General features: G+C 29.7%; 1 protein-coding gene across 1 annotated transcript in view; it reads left to right on the top strand.

Moving 5' to 3' along the window:
* The first annotated feature begins 3,091 nt into the window (after positions 1-3,091).
* Positions 3,092-24,312, top strand: part of LOC123294957 (calbindin-32) — a 158,724-nt gene continuing 137,503 nt past the window's right edge. Inside the window, exon 1 of the mRNA XM_044876147.1 lies at positions 3,092-3,128. The gene's annotated coding sequence lies outside the window, so the exon portion shown is untranslated. The remainder of the gene's footprint in view (positions 3,129-24,312) is intronic.

Raw genomic sequence — 24,312 nt, forward strand, 5'->3', positions numbered from 1 at the left:
AACAATTAAAGGCATGGACCAGCTACGAGGGAGGGCGAATCGCCAAAAGCCTGTTGGGTGAAGAAAACTCGCTCGGTAACAGAGCCGAGGGGACCATGAAACTAAACATAGTTGATATTAGAGTCATCGTAGAGTTACTCACAGGGCATGATAACCTGAACGGAGAAAATAATAATAACGGATGCGGAGAAAATTGAGAAGAAATATCGATCCACTTTCTCTGTTACTGCCCGGCGCTCATACAGCAGCGAAGGAAATGGTTTGGTCCGGCCATAGTCGAACCAGAAGAAATTAGGAAACTCAGCGCTAGGCAAATCCTGGGTTTCAGTACATCAGTTGGTTATAATAGCCACTGAAAAGTGTAGCGGGGATGGAGTACAAGGGTCTATTTGGCTAGGTGCTCTGAACCATTGCTTCGAGGCGCGATGCCCGAGCATGGCCCGCTAACCTCCACACCATACCATACCATACCATACTATTTTCTACAATAAAAATTATTAAGATCCCAAAAATTTCAAGGCGATATTTTGATGTTTAAAGGTCTGAATTTTTTTTTAATTTCCAACTAGAGTACAATTAGATTTAAATTATTCAACTAGGTTCAAAGCCACGAAACAATAGCAAATCGATGACACGACCTATTGGTATCAGGTGTGAGGTGAATTGCAAAATGGCACAGTTTTGAAGAAACTTATTGCTGCGCAGTTCATATGGTATACTTACTGTTTTACAGTGTTGAGTATGGACAGTTGATACGAACAGTTCAGTGCGAAGAGTTCCTAAGAATACATTGGTTTTCAAAGAATTCACCCAGCGGTGATTTTATTGTGATTTCTTTTGTTTACTAAATTTTGTATCTTATCTTATATATTTAAACGAGCAATTCTTGTATATATATATATATATATATATATATATATATATCAATGATCTTGGAAATGGCTCCAACGATTTTCATGAAAATGAGTATGTAGGGGTTTTTTGGGGCGATAAGCCGATCTAACAAGGTTTCATTTATCAGAAATGTCGTTTTATCCGTCTTTTCATGAAAAACAGAAACATACAATGTAAAATAGGACTGTTGCTGACATCTATTGGTGTACCAAGGGATTCAAATTGGTAGTTATGTGGAGTTTTAAACGGTTCTTATGAAATTTGTCTTTTTAAGTAAAAAAACACCGAGCAAAGCTCGGTCATCCAGATATTACAATTTTAAACGTCAAAGCCTATCGGTTATATTGCATGTTTATTTGGTGGATAATTAGAGCATTAACTAAGGTAATTAAATTGTATTATTTCATTTATTAACTAGCTTAAGAGTTCCTAAGAATACATAGGTTTCAAAGAATTTACCCAGCGGTGATTTTATTGTGATTTTATTTTATTGATAGAAAAGAGGAAAAATTGACGATAGGAATTAAATAGATTACATACGGCCACAGTTTGTTCAAATCTTGACCAGTTATTTCTTTTGTAATAAATCTTGTATAAAATTTTAAACGTCAAAGCCTTTCGGTTATATTGAATGTTTATATGATACAACGGCGTAAACTATAAAGACAATTAACTTGTCAAGTAATCTAAATTAAAGAGAATTGTCAATTAGTCTTAATAACGTGGCATTAAATAAAGCAACTGGGTAAAATAAAGAGAATTGAAAAAAATACATTCCCAATTATCCATTAATCAAAGAGGTCCGGGTTCAAATCCCGGTGCGAGTGTATTTTTTTCAATTCTCTTTAACTTACCCAGTTTCTTTATCTAATACCACGTTATTCATGATAGATAAATAAAACTTCTGCTGTCAAATACATAGTTTACGTACATTTGCTGGCTTACAAGTATTGGTTAGGTATATTTGTAAATTTTGACTCTGTCATAATATTTGATTTGTAATGTGTGAATATATAAATAATATATATTGAACACACTTCATTACAAACATACATGAATAAAAATAAACAGTAAGTACTTTTCAATCAATTCTCAATAATAATATGCATTTTTTTTCCTGTTCTTTTTCACGAACATTTTTCCCTACACAATACCTACCTACAATATATAATAATCTATTGAAAATATTTGTTGTATAAGTATTTTTATTGTTTTGTTTAATGATGTACGATGTACGATGAACGATGAAACGGTATTATTATAAAATTTTCAAGTATAATGCATTCATACGTCAAACATATTTATTCAATGTCAATATTTTACATGAACTATATACTAAATTATTAAAAACATTGTATGACGACGGTGAATATGTTAACCTTCATGAGGCCTTAGCTTAGACAAAGCTTCACTGGTATAAATCTTATAGCACAACAAAATTAAATTAAATATTTAAGTAATAAAGAAAGAATGTTAGTAGAATTATACACTTGGTTGATCAAAATAGCATAAAATTTGGATGTGATAGAGTGAAATTAAATTTTTTGAATTTTGATGACGTCATTAAGCTTAAAAAATCTATTTTTTTGATAACATAGGCAAATTTGATCCGATCTTATTGGAATTTTTTTTGAAACCCACTAATTTTGGGTCAAACGTTTCATCTGTGATGTTAGATTTGATCCAATCAAATGCAAATTTGATCATATCTTATTGGATTTTTTTTGAAACCCACTAATTTTGGGCCAAACTTTTCATCTCTGATGTTAGTTTTTCGCTACCATCCCCCCTGTCCTAAATACTGGGGCCAGGATCCGTTTTTTTAAATCAATTAAAATTTTAACGACAAATTTGAAAAGTTTACCCCAATTTTAGTAGAATTCTATAATTGGTTGATCAAAATAGGATAACGTTTGGATGTGATAGAGCGAAATTAAATTTTTTGGCTTAGAAAGTACAGAATATTTCGAAAACCGTGAGGTTTAAGTGAGGTAAACTCGATGGAAAACACCTTTATTTCGATCGTAGTATCGGAAAATGAACTAATAAATAATGTGTTCCATTTATAAAGTACAACTTTTCTATATACTCTCCATATATTCCAAAATTTCTTTTTTCCGATTATTATACTCTAACTATCCTTTAAAATAGTATGTCAAAGAAATTATAATTATTAATATCAATTTTTTTTTAATTACAGATATTTGCAGTGGATTATTGGGGCATTAACTAAGGTAATTACATTTTATTATTTCATTTATTAACTAGGCGTTACCCACCCGTACCGATGGACAATTTCTACTTTGAATAAAATCTTGCCACTCAATTTTAAAACAGATATCTTCAGCCAATTGAGCGGAAATTTTGCATACACTTTTAGTTTAGATGACAAGGTATGATTAGTTTTGAATGACAAATGACGTCGTTCTAAATCGAATATGACGAACCAATTATTTTTTAATGCATTCGCGTTTGTTTGTTTGTTGAGAAAAATACGAATTACATATGTATGTAAATCGGATGACAGTACATTTTCATGGTAAGTAGTTCCCATTGCATTTGATGGTATCAAATTTAAAATTTATCCTTATATGACTTTAAATTAAAAATTTAAATCAAAATTTTTTATTTGAGTAAAAACTATTTCTATAAAGCTATTTCTATAAAGTACAACTTCATTAAAATAAATTATTTTATATTGCTTTACTTGATATATAAATTTCATCGAGGAAATTACTTCAAACGAAAAATGTTAGTTTCAAAATGGCACAAATCTTATACTGGTATCGAATACGATACCATACCTAAATTTTCTGGTTCTATTCAAACCTCACTCTAATTCATAACTGACAAACATTAGATGAACGCTTTACATTACAAAGTTATTCTTTATAAATACGTTAACATTTTTTTTTTAAAGCGAACAGCTTAGACAGTGATTGATAGCTTTTTGTGCGTTTTTTTATTCTATTTAAACAAAAATGGTCTTTATAGAAAAAGGAATCACTTTTAATGGATTTATTGGCTCATTTTTTTCGAAGAGTGTCTAGATTTCGCAGAAATAATTATTTTGATACGAAAAAACAATTTTTTCATAATAATAACCACTAATGAAGTAGAGTGTGTTTTTCATTGAGCTTGAAAACCTAGGTCATGTTTAATACCTGCCTAAGATGTGCGCCTGCACATACCCAATATTTTTTGTTTATAGCATTTTTATAGATAAAATTTATTTTTTGTGTTTCAAGCATATGTCAGCTTAAACAAGACACTCTGTATATATATTTGTATTGATTTATAATACTAAAGCCTTTTACCGATACGAAAGCTGATACAATAAAAAAAGGCGAAAATTTGATATGCTTTGAATATGTTATAAAAGTACGTCTATACCTCTGTCAGATATAGTTCAAGCATGCGATTACTTCACACAAAGCAGAAAATTTACTCGAAAATAAAAAAATAACGATGGTTATTTTTATTTCCTTTTTTTACCGTATGAGTGAGGGGCGTTGATCCGTGGAATACTTTACGACTTCTTTCGTTTTTTTAAAGATGTACTAGCACCATGGCAATTTTGGATTGGAAAAGCTTGATTTTTTCTTAAATGAAGTTGGACCTAAGTCTATATCAATTTAGAAAATTTTAGTCATATTTAAAAGTAGGCATATTAAACATTGGTTTTATGATAAAACGGTAGATGGATGGCATGTTTTACAGATTTCTCCAAAACTAGTCAGTGGAAATTATGAAAAGAAACTATTTAAATTTAAGTTAAAACCTTAATAAATTTTTGAAATATAAACCCGTTGTGCTCGACTAATTGAGGGATATATAAGAACGGTAATGGGGACACATATATTTTTGGGGAAAAAATATATTTTTTCAAATTTGATGTTGAATTATGTAATAACTTGACTAAGATAAGACAAAAAGTAAGAATAAAATTTTTCGATATTTGAAGTAATTTCCAAAATATCGCAAATTGAAATTTTTTTAAAATTATTTAGCTTTCAATATTTCGAAAATCAGGGCATACATCAAACCAGTCTAAATCTAAAATTGGCTTGATGATCGTATTACTTTCAGATCGACATTTAATGTAGGTAATTTTGATTAAACTGGGCCATAAAAAACTTAATCCTATTTCAATTCTGAGTAAGTTTTATGTATATTTAGATTTGACTTGAATTTCATTGTTTTTGGTTGGGAATAAACAGATACGATACAAAAGATACAAACAATAATAAAGTAAATTTGATTGGATTAAGTATATAAATGGAACTTAAATCTTTGTACATTAATCTTGTTTCCCTAATGAAAACCCAACAAACAATTCATTTAAAACACCATACTACGTGATTCATTTTATTGACACAAATGCACGAGTACTGAGTGTAACAAGAGTAAAAAAACATGGGGGAAAAATAGTGAAGTTAATAAATTTTAACCAGCCAAAGAATGTAGAATTGGCGTTACTGCTTAAATGATATATAATATAATAATAATAATAATAATGGGGTCTTAACCTCCGTTTCTCTGACATATACGCCTATAACAGAGGCCACCCACATCATTATTTGTTAATCTTTATTTATTTAATTACAAACATATTTACAATTACATTTTGACGTGGGTGGAGTCGGTTACTTCGTTCTTATCCAAGCGACGACAATGGGATCAATTCTGCACTCCCATTAATTATAAATTGTTCACACTGCCGCTGCCTGGATGCGAACCCGCAACCTAAGTCTAAATGGACAAACAGTCGAAGACAAACGTCTTAGACCGCTCGGCCATTTAGGCTCTTGATATAATAAGTGCGTAATATCTGTTTGGGTGGCCTTTCTCTCTTTTTGATTGCTCATAAATTCACTCCTAGATATTCTTTGACTGTCTGCTAAAGGCAGTCCTCCACTGGATATTCTTTTGCAGTGCCGGTTCCATCAAAGATCTGACGAGCTGGTTTGTTTTAGCAGCGTTGTTGGATATATCCAACTGTTACATCTGGGAAATTGCTCTGTCTACGAATACTTCACACACATTATAGGCCTCAAAGAGGTAATAAATTAGTTCAGTTTGTAGATTTTGTAAGTTCTCAAACTAGAATAACACGGAAGCACATCAGTGCAGTAACAAAATGTCAGCACGATATCCCTTTTCGTTTTTTATGTTAATAATTTCCTACTCGGAAATATAAAAAGATATACAAACTTGTGGATTAAATTATGTATTTATGCCTCGTATCCATAAACAAGAACAGTTTTGGTATGTACAGTTTTTAGTATGCATAAAACGTCACATTGTGACATGTACATGGTAGTAAAAACTATGTTGAATTTTTAGAATATCAAATAAATTTTTAACATAAAACTTGTTTGAAAACTACTTCCTGTGGGAAAATGTAAGTAAACTTTTGATAAAAATCAAACTTGATTCTTTGACGACAGGGCATGGGATAGTCTAACATTATATGTATTCAGTATTTTTATATTTTATAAAACGGATAAAGTCGGTTTATTTTATCTTGATTTTAATTTGCCTTTAGGGACTTATTTTCTCTTTGCAATAACTAATAATTAATGTTCTTTATAGTTTAAAAAATAAAAAATCAAGTGACTTGAAATTTGAATGATTATTTGTGCGTTTCCTTTCAAAAATATGGTGATTATTTAATTAGGTAGCTTTTAAAATAACGCTTATGGGTAACGTTTAATGGGTAGCTCTTTTAACGCTCAATGGGTAGCTCTTTTAATGGCCAATCGATTCAAATATTTCATACATCAAAACATAGCGCTTTTGATATCCAGGAATATAGATAAGAATTTTATAGAACAAAAATGCTGCGTCAAAAAATCGTTCTCTAATCTAAGGCGAAAAATGTATCTCGAAATTTTCTAAGGGAATTGATTTGGAATGGTGTAACGAGGAAATTTTTGGTGGCACAAAAACAATAAATCTACTTAAAACGAAAATATATAGTGTAATGCGTATAGCAAAGAGCAAACCTTTGCAATATACTAAACAAAACTCAACCAGGCCTGATTTTAACGTGTTGGAGGCGTGCTTTGCTTTGCGTTTCATACTCTTTGATTTCTCATTATCAAGATGTGAGCATACTTGCAATCTTCATTTTTCTCCGATTTCTGTCAAGGATACTTTGATGAGATATCGTTACAAAGATATGATTTCGTAATGTGAATATTTTCGGCGAAATGTCGGGACATTTAAATTTGAGTATATACTGAATCACCGCTTACGTAATCACTCATAAAAATTCCAAACACAAAACTGTCGCGTTTTTTCCACATACATTACCTATCGATAAATTCCAAGGCCACGATCAAAATTTGCTGGGCTGGCTAATAATTCATAACTTAAAAAGTTTCAAAAGCAATCATTCCTAGCTTCCTAAATTGCATTCAATTTCAACTCTGTTACATTTTGTAAGGTTTATGTGAATAAACAAACTAAAATGAAAGAATTTAACTAGTCCCATTAGAATTTTACTATTATTATTCAAGTTCAAATATTGCTTCCCAATTTTTCAAACGTATTGGGAATATGTTTCTTTTGAATATTTACGTTTTAAAAACCACACAATACAAACATTTATCTCAAAATTGTTAAACTATCATCGACCAGTATGAATGTGCAGGAAGGATTTCTAGATATTATTTACTTTTGTCATTTCATAGTAAAGGCTAGGTTAGGTTATATTGGCTGTCCACGAAGGACACACTTAGGTTATAAAGCCCATTGTGATACCATATATGTGTTTTACCACCTTTCAGGTGATAATTTCATTTATCAGCTCCTCAATTTCAGAGGCTGAGTGCACCCCCTTCATGCATATACCATGCATAACACCAGCGCACCACAACAATTAATTAAATTAATTTTGTTGCGACGGTGAGACTCGAACTCGCTACCCTAAGCATACCGCGGACGGAATTGGTTACACCTTAACCAATTGAGCTAATAGGCAAACAGTGCTGGATTACCCATTAGGCCGGACTAGGCCATGGCCTAGGGCCCCCGACGGGCAGGGGCCCCCACGAAAATCTGATATGATTATTTTTGAACAAAATTTTTCAATTTCAAGTTTTTTTTCTTTTTTCAACCAATTTATTTCATGATAATATGTATTTTGAAACTCAAAATATTCAAAAATGTTTATTCACTTATTCTTTTAATTCTTTTATTCTTGTACGAATGCTATGAACACACAAATAACGATTAATTTTACAATTATTCAAAAAAGGGGGTCCCAAAATTTTATTGACCTAGGGCCCCCGATGGGCTTAATCCGGCACTGTAGGAAAATGAAAAATGATGTCATCCAAATGGCTGCCTCTGGACTTTCAGCAGCAGTTTATTCGTATGATGTATTTTCCTGTGACTTTTCGCAAGTTTCGAAAGGTTATTTCGACTATAACTTGGCGGATATTTAATTTAAGATTGTGTTATTCCAAATTAAAGCACTTTGTAAGCTAAATCATTCATTACATTTCAAAACACCAAAGCATTTTTAGACAGAAATTTTTATGCCTCTGAAAATATACCCTCAAACACTTAGTTTTGAAGCTTAAAAGCGCAACCTATTTCAAGCTTTGGACTTGCAAACACATAGGCCTAAAAAATGATTTCAAATATTTTCCCAATTCTTAAAATATTTCGGCCGACAGGCCAATAGCATACGGTTTGAGCATACGGTTCTCTCTGGTTCCGGGTTGTATAAATCATTATTTATCATCTTTCTATACTACATAAATAATTCTAATGTTACCATTTTATCCATAAACCACGCTCAGATTCGTTTAGAATTACATTATGTAAATTATTATTTTCACTTCATGATTTTCCAACTAGTATAATATTTCAATTCGAGATAAAATATAGATTATACATTTAGTGAAAATTTTCTGGGTAATTTTTAGTACCTCAGGTCATTTTTACCATAAATTCCATGTGAAGTCAAAGTTTACTGAATAAAAGGCAAAAAATCGAGGGAATTCTTAACCTTATGCATTTGTTTTCGGGTGAAATAAAATTTTTCAGCATTTTTAGTGCTTTGATTATGTAAAATAAGAAGCCTCATCCGTGCCAAATGAATAAAAAAAAACTTGTAGTGTGTTCAATGATTTAATCAAAAACAATGAATGCTACTGCTTCTTAAAGGAAACTGGGAAGGTCAAAGAGGGAAAGTACATTCCATTAGGGTGACTCAAGATACATTAGGATACCATATGCGGTACATTATGTTGTTATACCATGGATTATAAATCATGTACCATGAATCACAAGTTTTATCGAAAAATTTTAGATGATCAAGTTCTCGAATACAGTACTTTGTAAAAATACTAATGCCATAAGGAGAGACTATTTTTGTTTTTGTTTTTTTTTTTTTTTTTAACGACATAAATGAATTTTGATTCTTGGTACTACATATTCCCCTACATTTAGTGAGAATTTTCTATCGATACCAATATTAACTACATATTTCTCTTTATAATTAGAAACGTCGAGTAAATTCTAGTTAATTTATGAAAATTAATACGTTCGCTCGTCAAATCTAAACGTCATAAAATCAATAACATTCATTAAGTTTCACACAGTGTTTATTCGCATTTTCATTAATTATAAACGAGTAGGTGGTAACAAATTATAGATTTTAATGTTAATTGTTTGATTGATAATAATTAGTAGCCTCTTGGCCATTGTTGTTAAAGCCATCCGGATGTAATTAGAGGCACAGTGTGGTCCAAAACTGTCTGTTTTTTTCTTTTAAATTAGATGCATGTATTAGTTGTTTTTCCTTCCATTTTTCATTTCAACTAACAAAATTCGAGTTTATCAAAATCTTCCTTTGTTTGTTTCAAAATTGGATTTTTCATTTTATCGTTTCTGGTCATTGGGGAATTAACGCAGTTTTGTACAAGAATGGATTTCTTAAGGGGAAAAAATCTGAATAATTAAATTCATTTTAACTTATACCATTATATTTCATTAGAGCCTAAATGGCCGAGCGGTCTAAGGCGTTTGCCTTGGACTGTTTGTCCATTTAGACTTAGGTTGCGAGTTCGAATCCAGGCAGCGGCAGTGTGAACAATTTATAATTAATGGGAGTGCAGAATTGATCACATTCAGTAATTGTAAATATGTTTGTAATTAAATAAATAAAGATTAACAAATAATGATGTGGGTGGCCTCTGTTATAGGCGTATATGTCAGAGAAACGGAGGTTAAACCACATTATTATTATATATATTTCATTACATTACAATTTTTTTTAATTTACTGAGTTCGACTTACAGTAACCTAACAAAAGTACACGAACAGGCCCGAAATTTAGTTTATTTTTCTTATTTAAAAAAACTATAAGTTTGAAAAATCAAAATTATTTATGTTTTAAATCCAGCGCGCGTGAGCAAAATAATTAATAAAACATTGAATTCGATATTCAATGGATCCGTGGATTCATGAGAATTTTATTTTCAAAATAGGTGGTAAGATTTTTGATACCACATTTCAAAATATATGGACAATATTTTCCCAATACACACGAAAAAACGATCATCTGATTATTCTTTTTATTTTTTTTTATTTTGTACAAATATATAAGATTATAATGCATAATTGAGTATAAATTGTTATTAAATAAAAAGAAAAGCCTTTTTATGTGGGATGAATCACACATGCTACACGAAAACCTTTTTGTTTCCTTCAGTTAAATTTAACACATTATTATATCGTAATCATTTCGTGAAAGGGTAGTATTAAAAATAAAATAGAAAAACTTAAATTCTGTACAATAAAAAAAAAAAACAGATAATATATAGGATATTCAATTTATTTATACTTTTGTTGATATTATTTTTAGGTTAAATTCTTAAAAATTTTGCAGTTCTAATAAATTTTTATTGTGTTTGAATTGTTTTGCTAACAAATAATGATGCCCACTTTTATCCTCATAATAATCGGTTAACTGTATATACAAGGTTTTTCCAAAGTATGTTTACAATTCAGTATTACAACTGACGATGGTAGAGCAAAAGTGATCCAAGTATCATTTTTCATATAGCTATAATTTTAGCTTGTGGGCACGATCAAAAGGTAATTCTTCCATGTCACGTTAATCCAAATGCCATTTGTTATCAATTTATCCAAGAAATCCAACTTCTTTCATCAAGTCGTATTGATTTTTTTATGTGTTAAAAATAATTTTATTATTTTTACACCATAACCACAAGACCATGACCTTTTCGAGAATACGATTAATATTTCAAGATAATAAACTATTATTGGGTGTCGATCGCTCAGTCGATGCCGGACACTTGTTTGTCTAGCCTCCAACGCGCGATAAAGAACAAAGTTCCAAAATATATGATTAAAAACCGCAACCGGAAGTTATTGATAAGCTATAGCTAAACCTGTAAAACAACTTACGGTATATTTCTAGTAAAGGGACTATTAATAGATTAAAATCAAGAAGTCAATACATTAACAGTTCTAGTCGTTCGACACTCTGTATATATTGAAGAGTAGTAAGACGTGACGTTACATTTGTTTTATTAAATTTCGATATGTTCGAGCAAATATTGATGCGATGATGCACGGTTGATAATTCATCACTTTTGTCTTTATCTAGTCATCACATTTCGATATTAACTATACACATGTATGCATATTTATCTTTGTCTGTTCTATTGAACTTTATAGAGTAGTCTAGAGCAGGAGACTATCGTTTCAATTTTAAACTGTTCCTGAATAAGATAAAAACGTATGTTAAGAAAAGGTTTAGTTTGAAAAAGCTGTAATAGTCCGCCCAAACTATCTATCAAATCCGAGACAAGCTTCTTAAAAGAAAGGGAAAAATTAGTCTGGCAGGGAGCATACATATCATTATCCCGCCAGTACTCGCGTAGTACGCTTTTTGTGCACGCTCGATTAAATCATAAATAATATCTACAGGTTTAAAAAAATATATTTTTGGAAGTCCTTCAGTATGATTGTGTGAATTTCTCTCATCACGAGAGCCGTTGTGTAAGAAAAAGAAATCAACTTTCGGAAATTTTCGGTTCTATTCGTGTACTTTCGTTAGTTTAATATAAGTCGTATTCAGTAAATTAAACAATATTGTGATAGAAATATGGTGAAATTAGTTAAAATGAATTGAATTATTTAAGTTATGTATTGTTTTTTTTTATTTTTTAAATGTATATTAGTTATAATTATTCATTGAGTATATCAGAAATGATGCCCGTGGAATATTTTATATTGACTAGAAATCTGTAATTTATGGTAATATCAAATGACTACTTTTACAGAAATCTGTAATTTATGGTAATGTCAAATGACTACTTTTACAGAAATCTGTAATTTATGATAATGTCAAATTAAATTAATTTTTAAATTTTTTATATTTTTTTATTAATATATTTTTATAAATTATAACTCATGTGTTATTCTGAAGTATGAGCCATATTGCTGTACAGTTTCATTAAAAACCATTCGCTAGTTTTAGCGTGAAAGCGTAACAAACAAACAAACAAACAAATATGCTTACTTTCGCATTTATAATATATAGAGATGATAAGTTATGATTTTATGATAAGAATATTTAACGTGCGAAATATTTGAAGCATGTCCAGAATGGGTGATCGAATCGTGAGTGCTTACGTGTGAAATAAGATACAATGACCTTCTGCCCCACAACCTATCAACAGCCATCAATCTATCCATGTTCGTTGCTATGCTGATAATATATGCATGCATGTATGTGCATCATGCATCAAATAAAATTTTACAAGAAATAAATTTATGATAGTGCTGATAAATGATTACTTCCACTAAAATAAATTCTTATCGTGTTTGTGAATTTAATATAAAGTACATTATGTAAAGCCTACGTTGTCTCGCACGTATTTGTACCCAATTGAGATCAATTGAATCCTGACAATGAAAAATTTTAAAAGGATTTGGTTTAAGTTTAATAACTTTTCAATGACTCTGACAAATTTTTCAAGAATCGAATATGAACATTGAAGTTGTAGGCCTGTGAGCAATAACTTTGTACAAACAAAGGAGTGTCATATAAAATTTTAGATAGAATATATAGAAAAAGAAAGTTCATACTAGAAAATATGACGTCTGTTGTACTCGTTATTTTTATACCTGTAGATATAAAATATATATCAATGTATACTAATTTTAGTCAGAAGTTTCCAGCGCTTAGAAATATTAATGATTCGAACAAAATTTTGGTAAAGGTGTTCATAAGATCACCTTGTTAGTCCATTTTCATTTGTCAGTCGCTCAACACGATAACGCCAAAACCGAAAGATATACCAATCTGAAATTTTAATGAAATTTCAATTGAAATTTAACGTGCTCCGGACGTTAAAAGGGTTTAAGTTCGTAAAGGAGCAACGTAGGTCAAACTTTTCTCATCTTGTAAACCGTTAGAGATAGAACAAAAATTTTGAACTATAAAAGATAACTCCAAAACTATAAAAGATAGGGAGTTTAAAAATTTGCAGGTAGCTTCAACTAGTGGTTTTAGGAAAGGCAGCTATAATTTTGTTGGTTTTTTAAACTCTTCTTATTCATAAAAAAAAATAGGAGCACTGCCATTCAACACTTTCGACACTGAGTATTTCTACAATTAACTCATTCCATCGTTTGTTTTCACTTGTTTATATTGTAACCATAATTTTTTACACAGTACCTTATGGAATAATTCACAATAATGTTAATTGTACAAAAATTAATCGGTGATTGAGCTTCGAAAAAAGTTTTCAACATGACGAAAATTTATCACAGATTCTGTTTATGCAAAAAAACTTTACCATACGGCGCTTTCTAAAAAGAAAACACAAAAAAACTTTGGTTTTTGACGCTTTAACGATATTTTTAGAGCATTTTATTATATTTACGTCATACTAATTGCCTAGTTTATGATATTTTTAGAGCATTTTATTACATTTACGTCATACAAATTGCCAAGTTGACTATACATGAGTTGTTTTATCGAGGCCTTAATTTAAGTAGTTTGATCTTTTAATTCTATTTAAAATAACTTAGATTTAGCAAAAAATGACTAGTCACGTAACGTCTGGAATACTTTAAAAATAAAAATTTTCTCACAAATTTTTAATTATATTTTCTAAAAATCCCTTAAAATAAATAATACAATTTTTAATATTGAATATAAAAGTATAAAAATAATAAACTTAATCTCATTATCCATTAAAAATTCATTTATAAAATAATATTATTTTCAAGAATTTTATTTTACCGTGTTACAAACACTTTTCTTAAAATCTAAAAACTCCTACATAAAATAACAACATAAACATATTTTCCGTTCCCTTAAAGAATTTTCTTTTTATAATTGAAAAATTAAAACATCATTCAGAAAATATACGTTTTTACGTTAATATATTTTCATCCATCTCGACAATATTATGCGCATGAGAAAAATATTATATAGAAAAGTTTACATTACGATTATTATTTTTGTAACAAGTTATTTTACATATTTTGAATATAAAATTTTGTTTACACAAACTGAATTTTTACGTCCATATACAGGTAGTACACTGCGAGAATTTGATGGGGGGGGGGGCATCATGTTCTGAAATCAGATTGGGCTTAGGTCTTCGGGATTCTTTAATAGACAATTTATATCCTAAGCGGTAAGAGGTAGAATGCATTTGAAATTAGAAAGTTGATCCCCTTAAAAACCTCACAATTTTTATTGAAACATTTTTGCCAAAAACGTTAACTTTCGGTTGAAATGCGACTTAAAAATAAAGCATTGTTGCTCAAGATCGAAAGAAAACACGCAATCTACAGGAAAAAGCTTTAGTCAAAAGTTGTCAAGGGCAATTGAGGACACTCGCCTGGGTCGAAAGAAAACAAATTGTTAGTTTATTTATGAGGACCAACTTTCTAAGTTAAAGTGTTATTCTATCTCTTACCGTTTAGGATCTAAATTGGCTACTAAAGAAACTCGAAGAACTAGGTCCGATCTGATGCCAGAACATGATGCCCTCCATCAAACTCTACAACTTTTGTATAGGTTATTTTCATTGGTTAGCTACAAAACGAGATATTTAAGTGTATATATTAAAGCGGCCAACTCTTTGTATTCCAAACAGATGACGTTACCATAGCCTTTTGGCAAGTTTCAGAACAGCTACCAAATTTATCATGGAGTTTAGCCGTCAAGCTCGATGAATTATTACTATCATTCCATCGATATTCCTAATTTAAAAATAAATCAGCAGTTGAAGCTTCAAGTAGGAAATGAAGATAATGATGCATTAATTTCATTGAAATTCAGGGAATGCTTAGTAATTAATATATTCATATTAATTTTGTCCACATAAATTATTAAAAAAAGTATATTTACGTGGAGATAACGCGTGATTATTTAACACCTAATTTTTCATAAGATGTAAGAAAAATTTCCATGTAAAAATATCTTCAAGAATATATTTGCAATGAAAATTGAATAAACACTGATAGGAATTGAAATGAAAAGTATACCATGTATTTTTTAGGTATATAATAATAATAATAATAATAATGGGGTCTTAACCTCCGTTTTTGCGACGCATGTCTAATCACAGAGGCCACCCACATCATTATTTGTTAATCTTTGTTTATTAAAGTACAAACATATTTACAATTACATTTTTGATGTGGGTGGAGTCGGTTACTTCGTTCTTATCCAAGCGATGACAATGTGATCAATTCTGCACTCCCATTAATTATAAATTGTTCACACTGCCGCTGCCTGGATTCCTAAGGTATATCAAGGTATACTAAGTTTGTACGCAAAAAATTTTGATGCTACGAACAAAATTTTGTTTTCACTTGTTTATCAAAACTTTAATGACAAAAATTTTGAAAGTAGTATTGATACAACCTTGGATATTTTGTTGTGAAGCAGTTTTTGGCCAATTTGGTACTTTTGGATGAGTGCTAAGAAATCGATCGTTTAGGTACACTGCCGAGAAGTAACATGAAGTCAGTTCTGTCCTCACCTCGCCTTACCTGACTTCGCTAAAAAGCGGTTTTTTGTAGGCAAGTCAAAGAAAACACGAGACATCCACGCGAGTAGAAGCGAGAATCATATCCACTTTCTCGTGTACCTGTGTTGCTTAGTCCAAAAGTTTTGAAATAACGCATAGAGAGCTACAGACTTTTTTTTACATAAAATCTATCGTAGCTTTTTAAAAAATATGCAACTGCAAAGCTTAGCGTAACTGTAATTTAACGTCATTTTTCCATTTATAAACAATCGTTGATCAACTGATGGCGCATCTTGTAAATTCGAAATATTAAACGTTCAATTTCTCGATAATGAATTTATAAACAGGTTTAGAATAACAAAATAAATCATATTTTTTTCACTCATTAAATGCAGACATGTCTGCAGATATAATGTCTTCGGTATTCCCAGGCTTTTATGGTCATTGTAGCTTGAAATTTGTTTTGAAATATTAGTAATGTCAACTTTGTGAACCATGTCTATAGTGTCTATGATATGCCTGTCAGACTGTCTGACTACAATATTTTCTAATAAATATTTTCCCACAACTCTTTCTAAGAATTCATTACAAAAAAATTCCTAATAAGCACAAGATAAAATGGTGTAGACGTTTGGCAAAAATTTTGTCAAAAGAGAGGAATAGCCTAAATAGTGTCGCCCGAGAATCGTCTAGACTAAGCTGTGATTATTATTTCTTCAAGTTATTTCTGTTTGAAGGCGACTTATGTTGCACACTCCGTGACCACAAATCGGGAAAATCGGAAACTATAAGGGAATATGACACACCAAGAATTGTTATGGACATTTGAAAAGCCTGAAAAGTACCACACTTTTGGAAAGTATCCAAAAATGAAAAAGGTTTTTCTGTTTTTCGAGTATTACCTGAGACAATAATATTTATCCAAACGATGATTGAACCAGAATAATTCAAGTATAATTTTTCTTTAAATATTTTGGTATGTGGGCCCGAAGAAAAGTAATTTTCTATTTTTTTCAATACTTTTTTTGACTGGGTAAAATAATCTTTGAAAGACAAAGAAAAAGCAAAAGCTTGAAAATCGATCGTCATATATTTAAAAGCATTTGATTTTTGTAAATAACGGATAAAAATAGTCCTAGAAAATGATTTTTAAAATCGGGAATATAAATACTTTTGAAAAGTTCGCAAATCGCCAAAATTCTGAACAGTTTAATTCCGATTGAGATAAAAACTTGGTTTTTGACTAATTTGGACCCGACAAAAACGATGCCACTTAGTAAAATGCGATCCGATTTAAAGTCTTCAAGATATCAACGTCATAACTCTGAATTCCAAAAATTTGAAGCTGCAATACCTTTAAATCCTTGCATCAGATGTTAAAATAGATCTAATTTTCGTATTATGACTAGGCATGGGCTTAATAACTTTTGTAAATATTTTGAGCGAATGTTTTTCATCAATCGATGACGCTTTCGACATATTCGATTTATATATAACAAATTCTCTGAAACAATAATAATATAATAACATAAAAATATTTTCAAACAAAGAAAAAATTTTTTCCTATACATACAAAACAAATGAAAATAAATATATGTATTTTCAAAGGAAAATTAATGAGCAGTAATGAAATTTATTTGTCTCGGTATATTTGTTTTTATCTCATTTAACAGCCATTATTATCATTTGTCGATACGAATAGCCCGTTGAAAACATAACCGTTTTATACTTCGAAGCCAGATAGATACAGCTGAATAGAAAATTATATGATTATTATTGCAGTAGGTATGCTTTTCAGAAGATTTTTTAAGATAAGATTTCTAAATGAAGAAAATTTAGATTTAAACGAAGAGTCGTATTTCATATATAATGAAAGAGTCAAATTTTGTGCTTTGACCTGATGGATAAAATCATTATTCAAAGAAAATCATTGGCAAAATAGTTCGACTTTATTGACGTATTACGTTGGTTGTCAACAAACTTCTTTTAACGCCAAAAAAGGGAAAAATAACTCAGGGTCTGTAAATGTAATAACACCAAAGGTAAAAATTATGTTGGAGAATCTGGGTATCATAAAATGGAAAATATTTATTTTTTAAATTTATGTCCCCACTACCGTGCTCATAAATCCTTAATTAGACGGGCACGACGGGTTTTTTTTTGTTTTCAATAATTTGTTAAGGTTTTAACTTAAATGGTTTTTTTTTTAATTTTCCTCGACTAGTTTTGGAGAAATCTATGAAAACATAGAAAACATACATCGACCTTTTTCCCATAAGAAATGATGTTAAAGAAGCCCACTTTTGAAGTCATTTAGACTTAGTCTTAGAATTTAGACTTAGAATTGATTTAGACTTAGTCCAACTTCATATAAAAAAATCAAACCGTTAATCCAAAATTTCCCTGGCGCTCGTATAAATCATAAATCAAATATTTTTGTTTTTCAAAAAGTAATTTTTCCTAAAATTTATTACAGAATATCCCGTACGTCTCTTTTACTCATTCTTATAGGATATTGTACATTTTATCTTCAAAACAATCGTTTAGGATATTATTATATTTATTATAATAAGTATATACAGTGAAACCTGTTTATTTACTTGGATTAATAATATAAATAATATTTTATATATTTATATTTGTATTTGTCAAAGCAAATCAATTCTCTTTAGTTTTCTTTCCAAGGCTATTTTGGGAGGATTAGGTAATAAAAACATTTTTATTGTACAAAAACAAATGAATTTGAAAGAAGATGAGTTGTTTGTTTGTTTTATCTTAGGTATCGTAAAAAAATTGCGGTAGCAACAACAAAAATTTTTTTTTTTGTTTTTACATAAATTTAAGATTGTTTTTACATAAATTTAAGATTGTTTTTCACATAAACGTTTTAGATAAAAAAGTTGTTTTTTGCTATTTTTATTTTTTTATTTTTTTGTAAATTTTGTTTATCTTGATACTGTCAAGTCGTGTTGATAAGTAATTTTCCGGTTTGTAGGTAATAATTTCAATGGTATTTGAAAATTTATTGTACCTTTTGTACCGTTAAAAAGTATAAAAGAAAAATTTTGTTTGAGACGAAAAATATATTTGAAGGGATATCTTTTAATAAACATTTTAGTAGGTTTGAGCTCGTGTAATTTAAAGAACTTCTTTTTTCCACCGCTATCTCTATATATTATAAATGCGAAATTAAGCATGTTTGTTTGTTTGTTACGCTTTCACGATAAAACTAACGAATAGTTTTTAATGAAATTGTACAGCAATATAGCTCATACTTCAGAATAACACATGAGATATAATTTATAAAGATATAATAACAAAAAAAAAATTAAATTAATTTAATTTGACATTACCATAAACTACATATTTTTGTAAAAGTAGTCATTTGACATTACCATAAATTACAGATTTCTGTAAAAATAGTCAATATAAAATATTTCACGGCCATCTTTTCTGATATATTCATGAATAATTACGACTATGATACATTTAAAAAAAATAGAAAACCATACATATATTTTACCTGTGTAAAACAATCCTTACGATTATTTCGAATGTTATAGAAGGAAGGGGATAAGCGAGAGCAATCTTTATTAATCTTTACCTTTAAACCCAGCGAAGCGGGTTGGTATCTACTCTAGTAACAAAATATTTCTTTTACTATGAGAAGCTTCTCAGGAAAGTTTTTGATAGATATTGTGTTTTAACATTTAATCAAGAATGAAACACCTATTATTTCTCTTGAATTCACTGACAAATTCTGTAGTAAAGACATAAGAGTTAGTAATAATAACAAAATTAATTTTTACATGTATTTCTTGGCTGAACGCATGATTTACAGGCTTTACTCTATCTTCAATGCTTACAGTTACCTCGAACTTTTACACAATGATGCTAGTTGTCTGCTCACTAGGACGACTAAATGAATAATAATTTTCCCGTAAAAGTCAATAAAATGCTCTCACAGAATTGTTATTTTTCTAGAACAAGTAAACAATTTGAGCCTTGAGCATTGTTAAGCGTTAGTAAAACAATTCCTATCGTAAATGGAATGTTTCAAATTACTATTTGACGTTTGAAAGTATTCACAGTCTTTATTATAAACACGCAGTTCAACTACAGATGTGTTCATCTTCTGTATATTTTTAATTATTTCTGTCGTATATTTGAAAATATTTCATCAATAATTGTACTTTATTTAATGGATTACTCTACTAGCAAAAAAATAAAAACTATAAAAAACATAATTAGTTTTAAAATTATTTTGCAGGTATATCTACAAAAATAAAAGTAATAAAACACAAAAATCAATACTAAAACTAAATATTTTTATGAAAATTTACAAACCATAAAATTATTACTTTCCATGTTTTACTCAATTAAATTTTTAATAGGTAGGATAATGTGTAGTACCTAGGAAACAATTTATTTGGAATCATACTATATTTTCATGACAAATTTTATATGAGATAGAGAATATATAAAACCAAAATTTACTTTCCTACTAGAATGGTAAGCAACCGCAAGGTTAATTGATCCATGTACATTTGTTTATAAGTAATCTAGTTCCCAATTTTTTGGGTTCAGATGGACAACCGAAAAATAATATAGTGAATAGCTACACCAAAATTTTGTTCGTAGCATCAATATTTTTAAGCGTTACATACTTGAGACTAAGCTTAGTATACCTTTGATATATTTCATATACACATGGTTTAAAAGAGAATTTTTTTATTCATATTAGATTAGAATGTGATCCATTGTTAACTACAATCTTGTACCATGGCACACACATCTTTTACCATGCATCACCAGCTTGTATTTTCAAAAATACATAATATGTATGAATAAACGTGCTATAAATACAGGCTAGTGTCCTTTTTAACCCCCGAACTAAAAAAAGGGGTGTTATAAGTTTGATCGCTACGCGTGTGTGTGTGTGTGTGTGTGTGTGTGTGTCTGTCTGTATGTCTGTCTGTGGGATCGTAGTGCCTAAACGGATGAAACGATGTTGATTGTTTTGGTTTTTTTAAGGGTAATTTAATGAAAAGTGTTCTAAGCTATGTTTTAAGCACAAGTTAAGGGTTCCGTACCCGAAAAAATAACTAAAATCTGGCAACGATCTTTAAAATCGACTCAATTTGGAAAAAGCTTTCAGGAAAAAGGCAATTTATTGCAAATGCGAGTTTAGGGTTCCGTACCCGAAAAATTTGCAGGGTTTTTTTAAAATTTCACTTGTTATACTTTCAAAAGCATACAGGTGTAAATTTTGATCTCTGGTACGACACTCTCTCCTAGTGTGTGGTCGTATAGGTAGGTACTTTGTTTTAATAAATAAACTTTTTAAATTAAAATTTGTTTTTTAAATTAAATTGACTGTATCAATTAGTGTGTGTGTGTGGAGTAATTTTTAATATTTATTATGTTTTAGTAATTAATCTAATTATTTTGAAAAAAAAAAAAAAACAAAAACAAAACAAAAATAAATTCTCATAATTACGTTAAGATTTATTAGATATGATTTGGAAATTTTTTAGGTAAGTGGTTTTCATGGAATCGTGATAAACCTCTCCCCAACTTCAGTTCGGTATTACTTCCGAAAGCTTTGCTAAGGCATCTTTGAAACGTTTTATTTCATTCCGAAAAAAAATACTCTTTTTTTTGTTTATCTTTTTGAAAATTCAAAAAATCGAGAAAAAGATTTGATCTTCGAAATTTCTAAAATTTGTGCTAGTCTTATTGTACAGTTAAGAAGAAATCAGATGAAAAATCTTTAAATCAGAATGCCTCTGTTGAAACCCACGTATTTGTTAATACTACAAGATCTTGCTCGGTGTCGATAATAATAATTTTTAACATTGAATTGTTACCCAACGTCGAAATATGTTTTAAATGTTCGAATCGATGCTGTTGTAAGATATTGTTATTCATGAAAAAACAAGTGAAAACAAACAATTGCAAATTGGCTGAGTTAATTTTGAAATACCATGCATAAACAGTGTTGATTACTTTATCACATTACACATACATACATGTCACACATTTATAACTGATATCCCCATATATAATACATACTTTACAATTTATGTGATATTACAGTGATGTTTACGAAAAAATGTATCAAAGAAAAGTTCTTTTGTTTTTTATAAGGAATATTTTGTACATTTAAACTTTTGTTCTATCTCTAACGATTTACAAGATGGGTGCTGCAAACTCAAGAGCCAATTGATCTATGATGCTCATTAAAAATTTCAACTTGATATCTTTTTTCGTTTTTGAGTTATCGTGATGACAGACGTACAGACGGGCAGACAGACGGACAACCAGAAATGGACCAATTCATCTTGATATCTCCTTTCGTTTTTGAGTTACCGTGTTGGCAGACAGACGGACAGACAACCAGAAATGTACTAATTAGGTGATTCTATGAACACCTATAACAAAATTTTGTTGGTAGCATCAATATTTTTAGGCGTTACAAACTTGGGACTAAACTTATTATACCTTGTATATTACATATATACATGGTATTATAAATTGTTAAACTATTTTTAATTGAATATTTACAGCATTTATCCTTTGTGTAGAGTTTAAAGTTTTAAATAATATTGTTCGATTTATATATGATTGATAATAACTTTTTGATTGATAATTTTATCGTTAAATTTTACATTATTATGACATTTCATGAACAATATCTAAAGTTAATTTCCTTCCTTTTTAACTCTAAATTATTACCAATACTCTCTAAGTCTTTTATAACTATAAGATCATTAAACATTTATTATGATAGGTAGTAAGTAAAATTATATGACACTTTAAACTTTTTATGGATTTGCTTAGAATATTAGAAAACGAATTTTATGGGATAATAATTCATATAATATGTTAATATCCTAGGCATTGTTCAAGTATTTTAATATACTTCTTCATAGAGTAGAATATCGAGAAATATCTAATATTTATTTACGATACAAGTGTGCTAAGAGCATCATTAACGTACGCCACCGAAATGTGCATAACGAGTGCGTAACACGTAATCACACGTATCTCGCACAAAACTTAATCTATACGCCTCTAAAATGTGAAAATAAAAAAGTGAAAACAAACAATTGACTGAGTTAATTGTTGAAATACCATGTACAGACAGTGTTGATGAAGCAATCGTTTGTTTTTTGACGTCACGTTAATAAAAAAAGATATCCACTTTTAAATAGCTACACACACACACTGATATTCCCATATTAATGCATACTATAAAATTTGCACCTAATAAGCGCCCTCGTGGGTAAACACTGAAGTTTACAAAAAAATTTTTAAAAAGTTTACAAAAAAACAAAAGTTGTTTATTTTTTTATAAAGAACATTTTTTACATTTAAACTTTTGTTCTATCTCTAACGGTTTACAAGACCCAATTGACCCATATTGCTCATTTACGAACTTGACCTCAGTTTTTAGGTCCTGAGTACGCTATAAAAATTTCATCTTGATATCTCTTTTCGTTTTTGAGTTATCGTGTCCACAGACGGACGGACGGACGGACGGACAACCGGAAATGGACTAATTAGGTGATTCTATGAACACCTATACCAAAATTTTTTTCGTAGCATGAATATTTTTAGGCGTTACAAACTTTGGACTAAACTTAATATACTATGTATATTTCATATATACATGGTATAACAATAATAATTATTGAAAATTTGTCAATTATTATTTAAAAATTGCCATGGCTTATTGAGAAAAATTGAAAATTATAAAAGTTACTAAAGTAGCTGAATTCATTACCGCAATCTAAACTGAATCTTATTTATTTATTGTACATAGATACATAAGGGCTGACTGACCAGCCCTGTTTTAACTTTTGACTGGCTGACTGTTATTTATATGCAATATACAATCTGATTTACATTTTTCAGCTTTAATAAATCCATTTAAATACCACATCAATCATAACTGAATCTTATTTATTGATTGTACATTCATAAGGGTGAACGGACCAGCCCTGTTTTAACATTTTACTGCCTGACAGTCATAACTGTTATTTATATGCATATTACAATCTGTATAACAATTTTCAGCTTTAGTAAGTTCATTTGAATACCACAAAAATCATATCCGTTTCGATAGGATATATCTGACCCATGTTTTATCGTTCGCTTTACTGACCGCAGTATGTGTGTGTACACAACTACTATAACCAATTCCCAAATGATCAGCTTTAGTAATATTAGCCATAATAGGATAATAGGATAAGTAACCTCTGTGCTGTTTTCTCTGAGGAATACAAAACGTACAATCGCCATTGTAGAAAAATACAGTGTCGTTAAAATAAAATTATATGTTAAAAACATTATCACAATATTTTTTTTA

The sequence above is a fragment of the Chrysoperla carnea genome, chromosome 1 (genome assembly GCF_905475395.1).
Source record: "Chrysoperla carnea chromosome 1, inChrCarn1.1, whole genome shotgun sequence".
In the NCBI taxonomy this organism is placed as follows: Eukaryota; Metazoa; Arthropoda; class Insecta; order Neuroptera; family Chrysopidae; genus Chrysoperla; species Chrysoperla carnea.